We start from the raw sequence: 20,087 nt of genomic DNA on the forward strand, positions 1-20,087 counted from the left end.
AACAAATTCCAACATCTTAACATAACCATGAGGCTTTCATAATGTGGTTCTGGGACACCTCTTCAGCACCCTCTGCCCAAGACCTCTGTAGTCTTGGAGCAAACAGCTAATTCTGGATCACAGGCACTTCTGTTTGTGTTGATCTTCCACCTAGCACTCTCCACAATTTCTTTTCAGGAAAATTTCTTCTCATCTTCCCATGTCCTTTTCAGATGTCCTGCCCCCTTATGAATGACTTCTCTTGATTCCTGGGGTATTCGTAGTTCATATTTTTTATGATTATTTTATAGTGCATATGTGTGTTTGTATGTTTTGGAGGGTTTTGTGGTCATACCTATCCATGAGTATACATGAATATGAAAGGCCAAAATGATATCTAACTCATCTTCTATCTCTTCTTCATATTTTTATTGAATCAAGGACTCTAAATCAAACCCATAACTATTCAATATAGCTACTCTTGTTAGCCAGCTTTCTCGGGGGATCCTCTGTCTCCCCTTCCTAAGGCTTACATTACAGGCAAGCTACTGCACCAATAAGGCATGTATATTCCCATGGCTTCAAACTCCAGGCTTCATGTCTGTGGGGTAATCACTTTAACTGTCAAAATGCTAAGGGGTATCCCCCAACTTCTAGTTAAAATTTTATTTATTTATGTATTTATTTATTTATTTATTTAATGTATCTAGATGTTTGGTCTGCATGTATGTCTGCATACTATGTGCATGTCTGTTGCCCATGGAGGCTAGAAGAGAGTGTCAGATTCCTTGGGACTGGAGTTATAGATGGTTGTGAGCTACCATGTAGTTCTGTGAATCAAGCCTGTGTCCTCTGGAAGAGAAGCCAGTTCTCTTAACTGCTAAACCATCTCTCTAGATCACATTTTAATTAGAGTCTTTCTCTTACTGGGCCATGGTTGTTTGTATGCACAACTGTCTCTATGCTTCTCACAATACATTTTAAGCAATCATAATATCAGTATCTATAAGTACCCAAACCATAATACCATGTTCATACCACAGTAGATGCTTATAAATGTTTATTGAATTTATAAACTAACAAGGTTGGCATATTTGATATCAAATTAAATATCCATTTCTCCCCACCTTCATAATACCATCCTAGACTGAAGTATCATGTTGCAATTTGCCTAGCTTATTCCTGAGCCCAGGGTTTCTTTGGGGGGTAGGGTTTTGTTTTGTTTTGTTTTGTTTTGTTTTTCATGCCATAATTCATTCTCCACCAGTAGCCAGAGAGGTTGGAAAAGAAATAAATGAGATATAATACTCATGAAGAAAATGTAAATCCCAAAGTTACTATATACATATAAGATTTTTAATGTTTTAACTTTGTGCCTTTCTGAATCTGACTTTTGTAATATAAGTGACCAAAAAAAAGAGTACATATGTCCCTTGTGAAAGCCAGAAGCACTCCAGGACTATGGACTGCATCAGTGTCCTCTTTAAATCAGAACTCCACAGTCAGAGCCCTTCCATTCTCCAGGGTATCTTCTCCAGAAACTGTAGTTCTGGCTAGCAGATGTGAAATCAAAGATTTCAGCCTCACTGTGTTCCACACCTCCTGAAGCCCCACTGAATGTAAAGTTGACAATGGGCTGGTGTCAGACCCATCCTCAAGTCTGTGAAAGTTCCTATTACTGCACCTCCTTTCTTTTCCTTCGTGCCATGTGAAAGCTCCTAGGCTCACGCCACTTGGATGCTTTTTCCTTTGTAGAAACTACCATGTAATTTCCTTCTGCAGCAATTTTCCACAAAACTGACCTTCTTCTGGCTCAAATTCTGACATCTTCTCATGACAAATGTAAAGAGAACTGTGAAACTGTCAGGATGCTTGCAATTAACATTTATGGTTCTTTAAGGAAGAAGTTGATGAAATCTGACTACTTCTCTGTCACCTACTTTGAGAGTCCATCCTTTGCCTTGAGGAAGTCTTCTTGCTTTGTTCTTCCTTCTCACAGCTCGTGGCCCACGCATAGAAGTCCCAGTCTCTAAAGAGAAACAAAATCAACTCGGTCGGATCCTGTTAATTCCGTACAGTCTTGAAGTATTTCCTGGTAGTGTAGAGTGAGTTCAGATGTCTAGCCTGTGACCTCTGTGTGATTTGTCACTGTTCTGCCCTCTATTTTATCTCCATCCTTCTTCCCCAGCCCAAGCTAATCAAAGACTTCACACTGATCATTCTACCAGCCGTGAATCTTCTTCTGCTTCCAGACTTTCCATCAGTTACCATCAGCTTGCTTTCTCAAATGCCCTTACTTCAGGGAGCTCACTTCTGCCCGCTACTCTAAAGAATTTTGTATTAGTGTGGGCAAATAAGACAGTACTACACTAACAAGCCAATCCTACATTGTAATGAGTTAACAGGAAAGAAAACTCAACCTCGTCTATTATTTTAGAACATTTTTGGAACAAAATGCCACAGCTAGACAAAAGAAGTCGGTTTCTACACAGTTCTGAAGGCTGGAGTCCAATGTCAGCATGCCACCAGGTTTATGTTCTCCTAAGACCCATCTTCTCAGGTTATAGGTGACACTCTCACCTGTGTCCTTGTGTGGTCTTTCTTCTGAGTGTGTATATCCATGGTGTCTATTTGGGTGTCCAGGTTTCCTCCTTTTATGAAGACATTGTTCTGACTTTTTAAAATAAAAAATGTTTATTCCTTTAAAATGTTGTCTCCAAATATAGTCACATGCTAAGGAGTAAGTTAAGGAGAGAGTCAGTTCAGTCCATAGCATCTCCATCACTCAGAGTCTGCTGAGGCTCCAAGCAATTTCTTTTAGTCATTTCTTCCACACTTCGTAATTCTTACTCCTGGCATTTTTGTATAAACCCACCTCCATTGTTGCCACATCAGGATCAGAGAACTCGGGAGGGTCCACTAAAAATTAAATGCTCAGCCCACAAATGGCATGGCTAACCCATTGCTCATTTCCTTGGCCAAAACAAATTGCAAGCCACATTGTAATTCAAGGCAAATAGTAAATACTGCTCTTGGCCATCTGAATGTAGAAGTGAATGATGAGTTTCAGTGATGCCTACCATTCTCAAAGATCAGTTCAACAATCCCAGAGCAGAAAACACTAGCATTCATTGATCCATCAAGATTAAGCATCTTGGCCCCCTTGAGAACAGCACTGATAGTGAAAAAATTCAAGCCTATTAGATCCAGCCTGGCTACTCGTGGTTCTTGGCAGCCACTCCAGTTGCCACACATGTGATAAATGTATCCATCCTGGACCACTGGACAGGATCACTCTGAGTCTCTACCAGCCTGAAGTACACATGAACTTCTGATGAATGATTTCTTCAAAGTGGAAGATCAGACCTCCCATGGGAAGATGCTATGACACTCAAAGAGCCTTCATTTGTCCAACCTCTTGACCCCAGATGAGTCTGCCATCTTTGCTAGCTGTAGATGTCTTTTATTCAATGAGGGAGGTCATCTAGGACTCCTTGCCTGGCTGATTGACAACTACTTGTGCTCTCTGGGTCTTCTCTGGTTTTAAAGGTAAGAGATGACCCTTCCTCTTCCTGCTCTCTTATTTTCTAGCTCCCTGTATTATCCCCTTCCTTTCTTTCATTCTTTTAGCAAAGATAAAGTCTCTCCTAACCTAGGGGCTCTGTACCTGGCTTTACAATTTACTCAAAGAGCCTTTATCTGTCCTTTTCATCCTTATTGTCATTATTAACTGGACAATAATTACTTTGGCTAACTTCCTGAGCAGATCTACTCAGACTTCTTCTGCTTATCTATTGCCTCTTTCCGCCTTACCTCCTATTCCCTTGTCCTACTGAATGATAGCGCTAGCCACTTCTGTACCCCTTCACTCTCCTTCATTCCTTGCAAAGCTGTTCCTTCCTCGGTTTCAGATATCCATACTCTTGGTTTGTCTTGTGCTCTCTAATAATCCTTCCTGCCAAATCCTCTGGAATAAGACTGGAAGTTCAAAGTTCAAACCAAGTGGTTTTCCTTCATATTCTATAAGTAAGGTTGTTGCCTCTCCCCTCTGCTTCTTGTTCACTCTGTATCCCTCAGTACCATGTATGCCCTTCCTATTCATCTTGGTATGTCCTGGTTCCTCCTGACTCTACAAAATAAATATTTCCTGTTACCTTACTATGGCCATTCCTAGCTACTATGATCACTCTTACTTTGATCCTAGGACATCTAGCCTATGGGTTGATACACTGTACTAAGAAAGGGTTAGATATTAAATATTTCAAGTGAACTGTATAATCTGTATTCCAACTAGTTGTCCATATGCCCCAGTGCCTTATACCTTCTTATTATGGGAAGAAAGCATTCATAGATGTGATGTTAGCAGACAAAACAAAACAAAAACACATAGTTGTGTTTCAATAAAGCTTTATTTACAAAAAAATAACTATCAGTCTACTTTGGGCCCAGAGACTATGGTTCACAAACCTCTGATCTAGATGATTTGGACACCTTGCTTCCTAAATAGTTTACCTTTCTTATTTTCCAGCTAAATTACAAAGTGTCTAACAGTAAGAAAAAATTCCTTTGTAGTTCTTAGTGCATTTAGTGAGATTCTATAGATATGAATAGATGTTCAGCAAAAGGATAGATCTATATACATACATGTATTTTTTTATGGCCTATATGGCCTGAATTCAATATGTCTCCCAAACTCATATCTTAAATGCTTTTTTAAAGGAGGTCATAGGCACTTCAAGACATAGAGCATCACTGGAGGAAGTAGGTTAAGAGGATAGATCCCTAACTATCTATTATTCTAGCCATTTCCTGATGCTCTCTCAGTGTTCTGTTGGGCATGAAGTGAAAAGCTCTCCTCTTCTCTTCACCCCTGCTGCCATGATGCCCTGCCCAAGTACACTGGGTCAAGCAACCATGGGCTGAGCTCTCTAAAACCATAATCCAAATAAATCTCTTCTCTCTTGACTTGTTTATGTGAGGCATATTGTCACAGTGATGTAAAAGTAATTCTTAGGTGGTCTGTGAAGCTGGCTGCTGAATGGTTGGAGCCACCAGCATGAGCCTCAGTATGTGAGCAGTTCAATGTTTCCTGCTTTGTTTGTCTTCAGGAGTACATCCCAAGTCCAGGGCTTCTTGAGAGGACCAGAGTGTTAATGCAACTCTGCACACACCATAGGGGGCATTCCTGTGCTTTCTTTACAGTGATAATCAAACATGCTTTTCTAAATTTCCTGTTTGGGTCTCCATAGCACAAAGCAGCATCTTTCTGTCACCATCCTATCTGACAGAACCATATGCTATGACACACCCTATAACTCTACTCTTCTCTTATGTCCCTTTCAAACAAGAGAGTTTACTTTAACCAAGATGACTCACGTAAAAAGTATGTAAAAAATATATCCTAAGCTGTCAAAACGACTCAAGGGGATTCTCGTCCCTTCTCTCTTATTAGGTGGATCCATCTGCCCCATGTCTGTATTATGTCTACCAGGCTAGTGGACCACGCAGACAAGGACACACCCTTTGCTCTCTCTGTGAGCTATGTGTGGGGCTTAGTGCCTGTTTATCCAGTGACATGACATCAGATCAAGCAGAGGGAAGTAAGTGAAATATGACCCTGGGTTTGATGCCTCCTGGTTGGGAAACCATGAGTTTTCTCTGACTTCTACACTTGAGTTTTATTATGTGCTTCATGATTTTTCCCACTTTGTACTTCTTTTGCTCCTCTTGAGAGAACATGCATGTGGCTGTCATGGATAGCTGACACACACCGGAACTGTGCCTATTCTGTCTTGCTCAAGCTCTATTTCTGTCTCTGCCTGTCTCTATCTGTCTCTGTCTCTGTGCCTGTGCTCTCTGTCTCTGTCTCTCTGTTTCTCTCTTTCTCTTTCTCTCTGGAGGTTAGCACACTTAAAAGAAGCTTGATCATCAGTTGGGAGAGAAAGATAAAGCTGGTATTTTGTCAGTATTCAAAGCATGAAACAAAAGGAAAATCATTTTTTAAAAAAAAGTCAAGTTGAGCTCTATCCCAGATGTGCTTTTTGGCAGAATCTAGGGAACAAGGTTCTAGAATGAGTACATGTAAGCTTTGTCCTTCCATTGGTTCTCCTAAGACAATGGAAGAGGCCACTGGTCTCTTGTATGAAGATTTGCTTTTATTGTTGTTGTTGTTGTTGTTGTTGTTGAAGTTACAATAAAGAACAACAGTGCCTGCCATGGATTGCCTGTGTCTACAAGGAATGTCAATAATTAATAAAATATTTATGCCTTGGACTAAGTAGATGCCCTTTCTACTGTTCTGTCAGTCCCCCAACAATCCAAGGAGGTGAGCTAATTCTTATACCCCAACTTTTCAAATCAGAAAACTGCCACTCATTGAGGTGACCCAGCTAGCCAGTGACAAGGTCAGTTTTTGCTGTGAGTCCAAGCTCTCAACCCTTGGGCTACCCTGGCCCCTTCATAGTTGGATTGATTTATAGAGTCGCAAAGACACCAAAGCAACTCCCTGTCAACTATCAGGAAGCAATGACTTGAACTTATGACTCAGGAACAGTGTAGAGTTAGGAGAGGAAGGAAGGTGTTCAAGGTGTTCATGAGTGGTCTCCAGCTTGACTCTCCATCCTGGTGCTTCAGCTCTGCCGTCCTTCAGGACAGCTGAAACACAGCTTCTGCATATCTAGATCCTTGGCATAAAGTAGGTACCAATTCAGAAGTAGATGTCAAGTTGAGCTCTCTGTCTTCTTAGGCAGTTGTCATCAGAATACCTGGTAATGCCAAGCTCATTTTCTGCCATGTCTTCTACCTTGGGGGTGCATGGCCTGGGAAGACTTCCCTTAACATTATGTTAATGAGATAGTCAAGCAGAGCACAGCCAGCCATGGACAGATAGATGGTAAGGAAGTCAGGATGAGTTGCGAGGGAAAAGGAACTGCTGGCGTTCAAGCATCCCAGAGATGGTTTGTGATATTGTCTGGGCCCCACCATGGGAAGATATGCCCCTGTAATTCCCTAGATGTTTCTTATGCATGCCACAGCAGTGCTTGCTAAATGCCAGGAAGAATGGCAGTGTGGGTGAGAAGAAGGACTATTAGGATAATATCTATAGAATTACTACCACCCTCTCAATGTCAGTAGGAGGAAAAATTGTCACTGTGTCCAAGAGAACATGAATCCAGATTTCCACGGGCAATGCTCCCCTGCCAGCACTCTCGTGATAGGACATGGATGTGCGGCTGTCGGCAGACTTTTATATTTAATAAATAAATGCTATGTAATTTGCCACCCTTGTCGTTATGAGCGTGTTTTATTTAAGTGGCAATCGCTCCGCTATTCGTTAGAGCAGCCCATGGGTTGGGTAGGTTTAGTTTACCATGGATGTTGCTACAACCAAGGTATATAGCAGGCTCATTTGGAACATGTTTTTTAAATAAGGGGTCATTAGCCTGATGGGCCAATTTGGACAATGGATTCTGTAGCAAAGCAAACTCATTGTCCATCTTCTGAATCCCAGGCCCTCGATTGAGATACAGAGCTGAGGATCTTTCTTTTCATAGTTATTGTATCCCTGTGATTTCCCCCCAGACCTCCAACCTTTTCCTCCTCCTCCCTGACTCCCTCATTTGTACTGGATGCTAGTCTCTGTCCAGAGCTCTCTGGAGATAAAGACTTGCTTTAGCATACAGCACACTCTCCTTAATGCAACCGAGTTCACTCTCATCATTTTAATAGTGGACCTAAGGTATGTTGCCATGTGAACAAGCCATCACGTCGCCATAGCAACCAGCCAGATTGCAGCACACCAGTCTAAGGACTGGACCTTTTTTCCCCCTCTCTCCATGTCTCCCTGTCTTTCTCCCTCTCTCTCTTTTCCTTGCCTGTGCTCTTTCTTTTGTTAAATTTGCTGAAGTGCTCACAATTCAGTCAGCTTTTTCAAGCGGGGTTCCGTTTAAACCTGTAAATTGTTGTATAAACAGAAAGGCCAGCGTGGCACTAGGCTTACTTTCAAAGATGACTCGACGAGGACTTTGAATGTGGGGCCCACCCCCACTCTCTGCCATGCCTTACAGTTTGATCAAAAAAGAGATGATCACACATATTGGTGGCATTTGGACTTAACCCACCCTCCGCCCCTGAGTTTCTTCTTAGCTCTCCCCAGCGGGACTTGTGACTCTCCCATCCAGGCCCGGTGACCACAGCTAGCCCTTGACGCTGCTCGGAAGCCCTTGACAGTTCCCGAGCTCTGTAGGACCTGAATTAGACCCAATTAAAGATGTGGATTCTCCATTCCCATTCCCTATTGCCAAGTAACCCGTGCTGGTTCTCATTCCAACCTCGTGGGGAGAGCAGGGATGTTGAAAGGGCGGATGATAAAGGGACATGTACCACGTCTGCCTGCCCATATTCATCAATTTTGCTTGGCCTTTGATGCTCCTAACCTTCTCATCTTTGTTCGGGGAAGCAGAAAGCATCATTCTTCCAGGCTCTCACATCTTTTCCCATTTGATTCCCTGCTCCCTTGCACATGGTACATCTATTACCTGCCCTAGTCCTAGCATAGCCCTGTCCCCACCCTCTGAAACTTCCCCTCCCTTTTCAGTTCCTAGCCCTGCCAGACATTGATTGCTGAGTAGTCTTACAAGTGTGTTGGCCAGCCAGGCTGTGTGTGGGCACCACTTCAGGCTCAGCTCCAGGCAAGCATGGGGTGGGGTGAACTGCAAGAAGGACCAGTTCACCTCAGCTTGGTGCATAAAATTACAGCAAACAAGCTTCAAATAACGAAGGACACTTTCATAATTGATTTATGCAGGACGCTGAAAGTTCTATTACCTTTTGTTTAGCTCAGGGGGCCTGACTCCACGCAATCCATTGCTGAAACTAATTACAAGATATAATTAAACTGTGACACAAAGATATTATACCGTTAGTTTACTAATGACACCGCGAAGCTGTACCACCAGCACAGGACAGTGATTACGCTTCATTTATTATTTATCCTTTTGCTAAATGAGACGCTGACATTTTCAAAAATTACTTTGAGGTTTCTTAATTGTCGGCAGCAGGATGGACGAGGAGGAGTTTGCCTTCCTCTTAGTTTCTCATCCAAACCTCAGAAGCATTATTAGCCAAAAAGGAGAGAGAGAGAGAGAGAGAGAGAGAGAGAGAGAGAGAGAGAATCAAAAGGTGGTGGTGAGAGTAAGACATGTCACCCAGTAGTAATAAGGAAAGCTTAATTGCATATTTGGACATTTTTGAATTCTTACCAACACTGTTTTGCAGTGGATGGAACAGCTGACCAAGGGTTTAGGTCCAAGAGAGAGGTGCTGTGTCATAGACTAAAGGTGACTCATCCTATTATCCAGACAAGTGCTGGTATCCATGGAGATGTTTCCAAAGAGACTGGGCCATGAAGGCTGAGAGGAAGCTAACCCCACAGTCCTAGCTTTTCTCAGAAGCCTGTTCCAACAGGCAGAAGGCAGGTAGCGCTCTCATAGTATAACGGGATTGGCTGATCTTGCCAATTTCCCCAAACAAACTCCTGCTTAGCATTGCCAATGTGGAGACTTCTGCATACGAGACCCATTGAATCTACTTATGGAGAGGACCGGGGTTAATACGTGCCTCTTGTTTGACCTGTTTTAAAAGCATCTTCCACAGATATCAGGGTTTCCTGTGAGGGCGGCTCCCCGTGGATGTGTTCCCCTCCCTGGGAAGACAGTCTTGCTTCTCTCCTTAATTGTCTATATTGCTCAGTCACCCAGCTGCAAGGGCTCTAGAAAAGAAACCAAGAGCAGAGATTCCTGCCCCCAGCTCCAGGACTGGGCTTCTCTGGGTCCGTTTATTTACTGTCCCCTCCATTTCCATGCAGGAGCCTCCCTTTATTGCCCCCGCATTTATCACATCCTTGGAACAATAAAAGATTAATTTACTTGCCGCCATTTGATGAGTTTTTGATGCTACAAATGTGTGCGCACACGAGTGGCTCTCCTTAGGGCTCATCTGGGTCAGGCTGCCTACAAGGTACCACTGGCCCCGAATGGCCACTAACCTCTCTGTAACCCCAGTGGCAATGCAATCACAGCAACTGCTGGTCGGCTTGAGACGGGGGTTTAATTTCTTCAGAGTATAATGGCATCCGGCATCTATAATTATGCTATTTTCTCTCCTGTGCTGATTAAATACGGTCTACCCAGAGAGCTAAATGATGAATATTTGAGTGGAGTGTGTTGAGCCAATAGCTGGTAAAATAGCCACAATAAATAAACTTGGATGGGAAGGAGGGGCTCAGCAATGGCTATGGCTCTGCCAGGTGACATTAGCAGGTAAAACTGGAATGAATACAAGATTAATATCGGAGCCAGACTTTACCCTTCGCCCGCCTCACTGCAAGCTCCTGTTTAAAGGAAAGGCAAGAGTGAAACCTAGAAATCTCAGCTTGGAAACTTAGTAGACTTCAGCAGTCATCATTCAGCCAGACTTTCTCTGCCCGTGACAAGATCATGGCTGGGTGTTATTTCTAGAACCATCTCTGCTTCCCAAGTGTCGCCTAGCTTTCAGCTGAGAAATTAAATTTAGCATCATTCTGTAGCTTGTGTGTATCTGTGTCCCTGTGCATGCATGTGTGTGTATGTTTGTGTGTGTACACATATCTGTGTCAGTGTCTATGTGTCTGTGTATGTCTATGCGTATATGTGTGTGTTTGTGTATCTATGTGTGTCTTTATGTGTGTATGTTTGTGTGCCTGTATATATGTGGCTGTGCATATGCATGTATGTGTGCATGCATGCGTGTGTACACAAACACCCGTGTATGTGTCTATGTATCTGTGTCTCACTGTGTCTGTACATATCTGTGTCAGTGTCTGTGTGTGTCTATGTTTGTGTGTATGTGTATCTATGTGTGTGTGCTTGTGTATGTTTGCATGTCTGTGTGCATGTGCATGTGTGTATATGCACATGCATGTGTATGTGTGTGTGTGTGTGTGTGTGTTGTTAGACTGAATTTCATGATATGGTCTGGGTAGCCTGGTGATGCCATCTTCACTCTGGATAGGCCAAGAACCCAGTAGCTGTTCCATCCATGAGGCTGGAGGCCTCAGTAGTCCCAACCCTGAGCTGAAGGCCTGGGGGAATTCCTGGTCTGCAGTCCCTGTTGGAAGCCTAAAGAAGTTCTGAAGCAGTGAGAGAACCTAGTAGCTGTGGTAACTTGCCAACAACATGGCGGGCAATGAAGCAATTCCCCTGGGCCTCCTTTCATCTGGGCAGCCACTAGAAGGCACTGCTTACATTTAAGGCAGAACATCCCTCTTGGAAGAACCTGAGTAAGAAAATTTGAGGATGGATCATGAGCACATGGCCAAGAGAAGCTCACCCATGCTACATGTGTGGAACACAGCAAGACCTGGTTGGAAGGTAACAGGGCATCTGTCTGGTTATCAATAGACTAGTCGGGTTAGAACAGCTCAGAACCTACCCAGCAATGTGCCAACAGCTTGTTAATAAAATCTGATGTGTTAGTGTTGTTTACTCAGGAGCTAAACAGAGTTTGAGTGGCGCAGAAACCACCCCCGTAAAATTACTACAACCAAAAAGCTATCACAGGTGTGCCCAGTGGCTTATCTCTTAAGCGATTCTAGATCCAGTCAAGGAAACAACCAAGATTACCCATCACACTCCCATAATAAGCATTCTTGGTACATCTTTGCGTGTGACCTAACATTCTTTTCGTGAAAACTTTCAGAAAGTGCTAACAGACTGAGAATTTCCACAAACCTGAAGGCTGGGCTCCTCCAGATGGCTTCTGAGGTGTATAACAGATTTCTCCACTTTGCTGTGGCCCACCCTCCTACTGCTTCCATGAGTGTGTCTGAAAAACACCTTCATTGCGACTGTCTTTTGTTCTGTGACTATAAAAACTCCCTTAAAGTATTCGTACATTGGCGCATGGTATTTGGTTAGCTTAAATCTGTGTTCCCAGGCTCTCGTCATTAATATTTGACTCCAGAATAGGCCCCCTCTCATCATCCCTTTGAGGTGATAACCATCTTGGTGTCAACAGACATAAGCAGTCAAGGATGTTGGGTGAGGGAGGATGCAGGGGGACAGGAATAGAGGAGGCAGAATTCAGAAAAGGAATCTAAGAATGTCTAGAAGGGAAGTCCAGTGACCTCTTGCCTTCAGACATCACTGTTTAGGCTCCTATTTTTTCTCCACATTTGAGTTGGTTTTCCTCAGTGATCTGAGCTGACTGTGAGGTCCTATGGCACGAAGTCAGTCTGCCGGGCTGGAGAGACAGCTTTGTAATGAAGAGCACTTACTGCCCTTCCACAGTAACCTGAGGTTGGTTCTTAATGCCTACAAGGCTCACAACTACGTATAGCTAGAGTTCCAAGGTATCCAACTCCCTCCTCTGGACATTGTTGGTTCCTGCATACAAGGGTGCATATACACTCACATGGGCACACACTACACAGATAAAAATGAAAGTAATTATTTTTTAAAGGAGGAAACAAGTTTACAAAGAAAATTGCCCCTTGCATGCAAGACCTGCTGCCTTTGATAGCGTACTTTGCCACCTCATGCTTCTAGGGTTTTTTTGTTTGTTTTTGTTTGGGTTTTTTGTTGTTGTTGTTGTTTTGTTTTGTTCTGTTTTTTTTTTTTTGCTCTTGGCATTCACCTTTCTGTTGAAGAAAGGAGAATTTGAGAAAGCTTCTCACAGGGAACTGGTTGGGGTAGAACAGCTGCTGGCAGCCCTCACTTAGAGATCATGAGGAGCTACACCAAGCCAGGCACATAGATCTTAGATGAAATCATAGAGGAGACTGTGTCTCACTGACCCTTGACTTTGAAGCTGTGCATCTTCTACAGTGGCAGCACCTTCCTCCTTGCAACTCCCAGGGGTTCAGCAAATGGATTTAAAAGCTTCTCTTGCAGCAAACTATAAACAGGAAGCAAGTGGGCAGTGACACCTCCTAGGGAAAATAATCTTTGAGCATACGTTAATGCATGCAAAGAAAACACTGTTTCCTTAGGCAGTTCGCCTTTGGTGGGCATTTTCCTTTCTTTCCCTCTTTTGCTAACTGTCATGTTTTCCTTCTTCTTCGCTGCAAAAGGCTCCTACAATAAAACTATTGTGTTTCCGTTTGAGGTTCCATGCCTTTCCACTCCCCCCAATACCTGGTACTGCAGAGTGCGTGCGTGCATGCATGCGTGTGTGCATGTGTATGTGTGTGTGTGTGTGTGTGTGTGTGTGTATGTGTGTGTGTTCTTTTATCTACACTGTCATTTTATTTGGAAACTATGTGAAAGATGAGCCACAAAAAGAGAAGATTCCTTGGATAGGCCAACAAGACAGCAGAGCAGTATTCACAGAAGTCAGGCAGGCAAAAGTGAAATTAAGGGAATATCAAGAAGATTTTTTCTTTCCTGCCTGTGAAAGGTCCGATAGCCTTACAGGCATGAACTGTATCATAGGAAGTGCTAAAATCAGGGCAAGACTTCAAAGGTTTGGAAAAATAACTACTCAAGGCTTTGGGTTTTTTCTTTTTTTAACCAGACAGGAAAAGCCAAGGAGAAATTCCATGTTGTTGAATTATTTTAAACATTCTGTATTTGAAGACCAAGTTACCCTATGAGGGCTGAGGGTAGGGTAGCAAAAGAGTTGCCTCTCGCTCATGGAAAGAGAAAAGTGTTCTGTGAACTCTTCAACCAACTAGAATAACGCCTACAGTAAGGCAAGGCATTGGGTCTCTTGTCTTTGATCTGTCACATATTTAGAAATGGTCCACAGTGGTTCTATGGAGGGAATATATGCTCATTTAGCAGAGGGAGGAGCCAGAGATGTCATGGTTAATTGCCTACTATCAGGTCATCTAGACTCTAAAACAAGCATCATTTGAGAGACCAAGATTTCCACAAACCATCTTTGAGGATGATCCCAGAAAACAGTCAAGAGCCCATTCAGAGCCCTTCCATTTACCAATTGTATGACTTTGAGCAAGTTACTAGATATCTCTTGGTCTCATTGTTATTATATTTAAAATAAAGAAGAAAATCACACCTGACTTTGATACCCAGGATTCTCTGGGGCAGTAGAAATAAGAGGTTATGTAGAGACTAAAGAACAAGGAGAATATTTAGTTCAAAGACTTTGTTCATGTAACTATGAAGGTAGACATTTTGGTCCCAAATCTCCATTTAGGATCAGTAGGCCTAGAGAGAGGCCTGGTATAGCCAATTGTGCACGTGAAGACCAAAGCCTGCCTGATGGAAAAGTCCCTCCTGTGAATGTGACAGGGCTGGTGACACTGTTATTGATCCCTCTGAGGAGTCTCAGTACATGATTCAAACCCCAGCTATACCACTTGTCAGCTAACCTTGATCAAGGACTTCAACCTCCCCATGTTGGCATTTCTACATATGTAGAAGAAAAGAAAAGGTGTATTGCATCCATTAGTATATGGAAAGAGAGAGAGAGAGAAAGAGAGAGAGAGAGAGAGAGAGAGAATATATGTATGCATATGATGTATGTAAGTTTGGGTGTGTGCATGTGTGTGGAGATCGGAGGTTAACATTGATGGTCTTCCTCAATCATTCACTACCATATCTCCTTTGGAACAAGGGTCTCTTCTTGAACCTTGAACTCATTGATTCAACTAGATAGTCCGGCCAATAAGTAGCAGCTGTTTTCTGCCTGTGGGTCTCTACCCCTTTGGTGAACTTCTATCTCCAAAAAAAATTTTAAATTACAATCCATAACAGTAACATAATTATAGATTTGAAGTACAATGAAAATAGTTTTATGGTTGTGCATCACCACAATGTGAGGAATTGTGTTCAAGGGTCCCGGCTTGAGGAAGATTGAGAACCACTGACAGTACTAGAGGGGATCTCTGGCTTCTACCTCCCCAGCTTTGAAGTTATAGGCATGCTTCTCAGCATGCTGCTTTTGCGTGGTGGGTGGAGTTCTGAACTCAGGTCCTCATGCTTACACAGCAAGCACTTTAGCCATCTCTCCAACCAGTGTCAGTTTAACATAACCCCACATGTGATAGATAATACATCACTACAACCATAGAGATGATGGTGGCAACGAGGAGGGACAAGGAACATGGCTGCTAGCAGCATGACAAAAGATTGGACACAATATTGGCCTTAGATAAAGTTGTCAAATCTTACCTATAAAGTGAGTGAACGTTTGGCATTTGGAATTTTTAAAGACGTATTTTTTACTGTGTGTGTGTAGAGGTGCATATCCCACAACATACACATGGCCACCAGAGGACATCTTGCAAGAATCAGTTCTCTCTTTTCCACCATGTTTGTCCCAGGTTTCAAACTCAGATCACTGGGGTTAGCAAGAAACACCTTTATCTCCCGAGCAAACACCCCAGCTCCATATCAGAATTTTATCTGATGCACGGTATTATGACAACCTTTGCTAACAAAGGTTGCTAATATTGATGAGGGAAATAAGGATGATGATCACTTTCATCAGAATTATAGAATCACATTTGCTAACTCTCAACTTTGGACAAACTTCTGTAACATTTCCTCTGCTTCTTTATTTTCTTACCAATGGAACCACCGTAGAAGAGCAGCATTCTTTAAAACGATCCATAAGGAATAGTTTGGAGCCCACAAAACATGTGCCATCATCCCTGGTCCATGGTCCACAGACAGCATCAGTACAAGTTGGCACACTGCATTAGTTCCTGTGTGGAGCACCAAGCACTGGGCATAGTAGCACTTCTATCTCATTTGCTCATCCTAGGTCCTCTCCTCACCAATTCTGACACTCTGCCATCAAGTCAGTAAGCGGTACCATTTGCTGCCCATGTCAGCCATGCTATTTTGAACCACTCTTAGATGTCAGCAAGTTTTCTCCTCTTATTGGAAAATGATGTGTAAGCCGATAGGCTATTTATTGATTGCCATCAGCCATCAGTGCTAGTGATGTGGTCTGGGCCTCTGGAGAGTGAGTTCATCCCTCCCCCATGTAACAGCCTTCCAAATATTTGAACACAGCTCTCATGTCTCTTGTAAGCACTTGTTCTCGTCAGACTAAACATCTCTAGGTCCTTCGCCCTTTTGTCACACAACACAATTCCCAAACCCTTCACTATCTGGGTGGTTCTCATCTGGACCAACTCCAAATTTTCATCACGGTCCTCTTAAACTGTGTCAAACAGGACTGTATTCAGCAGTCCAGATGGACAACTGGGGCCTACTTCATCCATCCTAGGGCAATGTTTATAAAGATATCAAGTTTGCTCTCTGTCTCTGTCTGTCTTTCTCTCTCTCTCTGTCTCTCTGTCTCTCTCTATCTCATCACTCTGTTTCTCTCTGTGTCTCTGTCTGTCTGTCTCTGTCTGTCTTTCTGTCTCTGTCTGTGTGTCTCTGTCTGTGTGTGTGTGTTTTGGTGTGTATTACTTGAAATTGACCATAAGGCCCTGTGCTTGATAGGAAAGCCATCTACCCCTTACCTACATCCCTACCCTGCTGTAGCTCTTAGTAATCTTATCAGTTCTCTTTTATTTAATTTCCAGCTTTAACTCACTTCATCCCTTCATGCATTAATTGGTCCTAAGCAACTTCCTCCTGCCTCAGATGGTTGAAGCATCACACCTACATTTATAAGTCTCTTAGTCAACTTCATCTTATGTTCTTCCACCTATGTTTTCAATCACTCAGACCTTCGAGGGGAAAAGAATTAAAACCTAATTCATGCTTATTGTAAGATTTTTGGAAATGTTAAAAAAAAAAAAAAAAAAGAACAGATAGGATGCTTAGCCTTTTGTAAGCATCTTTCCAGACTTGTTCTTTGGTTGTGTGTGAATATGGCAAATGTGTGCATGTTTTAGTGTTAGAAAAAAAAAATCTTGATTACATTATATATACTTTGGATCTTTTTCACTTAACATTATGCTGTGGGCAATTTCATCTATCCGTAGGTTATAGCTGGCAACTGCAAAGTGCTCCCTATGGGTGTTTAAGCAGTCTTCTTGGAAGCAAACAATTGTTTCTAGATTTTGCCATCATAAACAATTCCTTAATGAGCCCCTCTGTGTGCATCTGCATCTGTCACCCTTGCTCCTCGGGGCGTTCGGGGCTGGATTCTTCTCTGCTGTGGGAGTAGGCTGGCCAGTACAGGATATTTAGCAGCACCCCACGCTCCCCTCAAAGGTGCTTTCCTGGGCACAAATAGCATCACCTCCATCCCGGCTGTGACACTCAAAAAAGCTGTGACAGTGCAACCAGCCTTAGCCTTCTCGGTTGTGGATGTGAGCAGACACTCCTAGCATCCTTACTTAGCCGTCTCCCCCAACCAAGCCTAGAGAGTAAATAAATGCATTGTTGGCAGAGAGCTTAAAAATAATAAGACCAACATCGTTATTTTCATCAGGTGCCAGGAATATCAGTGGTAAGACTCTCTTTCCTGCTAATGTAGAAGTCTCTAGTTCTACCACCACCACCACATCCCCCTCAGCTGCTTTCCTCGTTGCCCTCTTTTGGAAAGATTCTCAAGGCCTGCTGTCTGTCTTCCCCAGTCATATACAGAGTTATAATAAAATAGCTCTCCTCCTGAGTTTTATCTACCTTTTCGGCCATGGGCCCACAGAGATAGAGCCAGAAGACTGTTGCTATACTCAGACATCTCTTGTTGCTTAACTAAACCCTATTTTCAAATTCAACTCCTTCTTTTCTTAGGGTGAATTATCATTCCTAGGTTCCTGGAACAACATGGCTAAGAGTTCAGGACACCTTCCCTAGTTTACCAAACTATATTCTCATTATAATATTCCTCTGTTTAAAAAGAACGTTCAAGGAGCTGGAATAGCTGCTCAGAGGTTAACAGCACTGGCTGCTCTTCCAGAGGATCCAGGTTTGATCCCCAGCAACCACATAGTGACTTACAACCTCCCATAACACCAGCCCTGGGGGATTCAACATCTTCTTATGACCTTCACATGCATTTCACACATGCGATGCACAGGCAGACATGCAGACAAAACACTCAAACACAGAAGATAAAAATAAATAAAATCTCAACATAATAATATTGAATAACACTCAGGTTTTTCTCTTACTATTAATTCAGTATATTTCTTTTCCAGACTATCAAACTCAACCTGCTATAGTCCCCAGATAGGCACTAACCAATGCTTTGGACCAATCTCCTTGTGTCCTGTGAACACTCACGGGACTTCATGACTCCAGACATCACACATCCTTAGACCACCCTTCCTTGTTCCTGCTGGAGCCACTCCTGAGATTGAAATCCTTCCCTGATGTTCTACTTCTCTTGACCCTGGACTCTGAGATCTGAATCGTCTTGTGTCTCACCATTTTGTACTCTACTGTCGTCATCTGTACATTTCTGTTTTAGCAACTGCAGCTCATCTAGTCCGTCTGAATGCAAACTTTCCCGAAGACAACAGTGTGTGTTTCTCAGAAATTTGTCTGCGAGTACTCGATAAATACTTGACAATACTTTATTTAACTTCCTTGATTCCTTTATTCCTTTATTTACTTGTATAACATTCACTGTGAGAATGAAAAATACATGTGTACAGCCCTGGTAGCTTAATGTAACCTTAAAATTAGCTTGGAATTTAAACAAAAATCTCAAAAGCAAGCAAAAAATATCTACCTGCTTTTCCCATGGCTTATCTACATGATAAGTATTTTCTTCAGGGTTCTCTCTAACCCTTCTGGGTACCTTTCTCCTGGTTAGTTCTTCATATTTTCGGCAGTCACAGCCAAACCAATATGTGAACCCAGGGAAGCCATTCAATACTGAAGTAAGCACAGGTGAGCAAAGGGGATTCCAGAGATTGCTCACGGGCAAGGCACCTGGTACCCTTTTCCAAATGTTACCCCACTGCTCGAGAAAACTGAAAGCCATGTCTAATGTTGTTTGGGGTAGCCACCAAACTTTTGAAATTCTGAACTTTTATAAAATTATCCTAATCACAACACAGAATTAAAAAGAAAATGTCAAGAGATCCAAAGGCTATCAAGAGAGGGGAAGATGAATAAGAATGAGGAAGGGCAGAAAGAAAGGCTCTGAAGTACAAGGGCCCCTTGAGGAAGTGGTTCTGGGTTGGCCTCCCTGTCTGTGGTGTTCATGGCTGCTGTAAGCCATGAGATAGCCCAAGGGAGTACACGGAAGCAAAACCAAGTCAACCTTGACCTTGGTCCTGGCGTGAGAAATTCCCAGTGCTGTCCTAGAACAGACCCAATTTTCTTCCGAGAATATATCTTTGCAGAAAGTAGCCCAGCTTTTTTTTTTTTCTTTCTTCCCAGTTTCAGGGAAACCAGAGAGTTCTTTTAAGTCCAGCCTCCAAAAGCTCCTTGACCAGCAACCTTCGGAGCTTGGTGTCCTCGAAGGGTCAGCTTGGATTGATTTGCTGATTAACTCCAGCATCTTTCTGGCTCCTCCAGACACCAGTACATTTCAGGTTTCTAAATATAGGTCAGCCCAGGCAATTAGGAGAGAAGTTCTGTTTTTGAAAGGTATTCAGCAGGCAGAGAGCCCAGTTTACAAAGGAGTGCTCATGAGGATGAGGCTTGGCCTCAGACGATTTCACTGCCAGGGCTGGTGACATTCTCAGCTCCTTGGTTTCAAGACATGCAGGTATTCCAGCAGCTTCTGTGTGTCTTCACTCCAAAGACGACATGAAATGTGAGGGACCTCATGAGTCATTAAAAACATATTTGGCAAGGGCCCTGTTACCTCTGCACTGGGCTGCCACTCTTACAGCCTTGCACTCTTAGCATGTTGGAGATGAACTGGTGTGTATTAGAAAACCTATGGTCCCCATTCGTGGAACACTCATAGCTGACCCTACACAGCTGTATCAATGCAAATTTCTTGTAAACCTGACTCTACCGTGTTCCTCTCCAGGATGACCAGATTTGAAAATGAATCACATTACCCAGAAAGCTTAAAAAAAAAAAAAAGATGTTGTAGCATTGACTCTCAGTGACTCCAGGCATTGTGTGTATGTGTGTGTACCTGTGTAAACCTGACTCTACCGTGTTCTTCTCCAGGATGACCAAACTTGGAAATGAATCATATTATCCAGAAAGCTAAAAAAAAAAAAAAAA

The sequence above is a fragment of the Mastomys coucha genome, unplaced genomic scaffold (assembly GCF_008632895.1).
Source record: "Mastomys coucha isolate ucsf_1 unplaced genomic scaffold, UCSF_Mcou_1 pScaffold22, whole genome shotgun sequence".
In the NCBI taxonomy this organism is placed as follows: domain Eukaryota; kingdom Metazoa; phylum Chordata; class Mammalia; order Rodentia; family Muridae; genus Mastomys; species Mastomys coucha.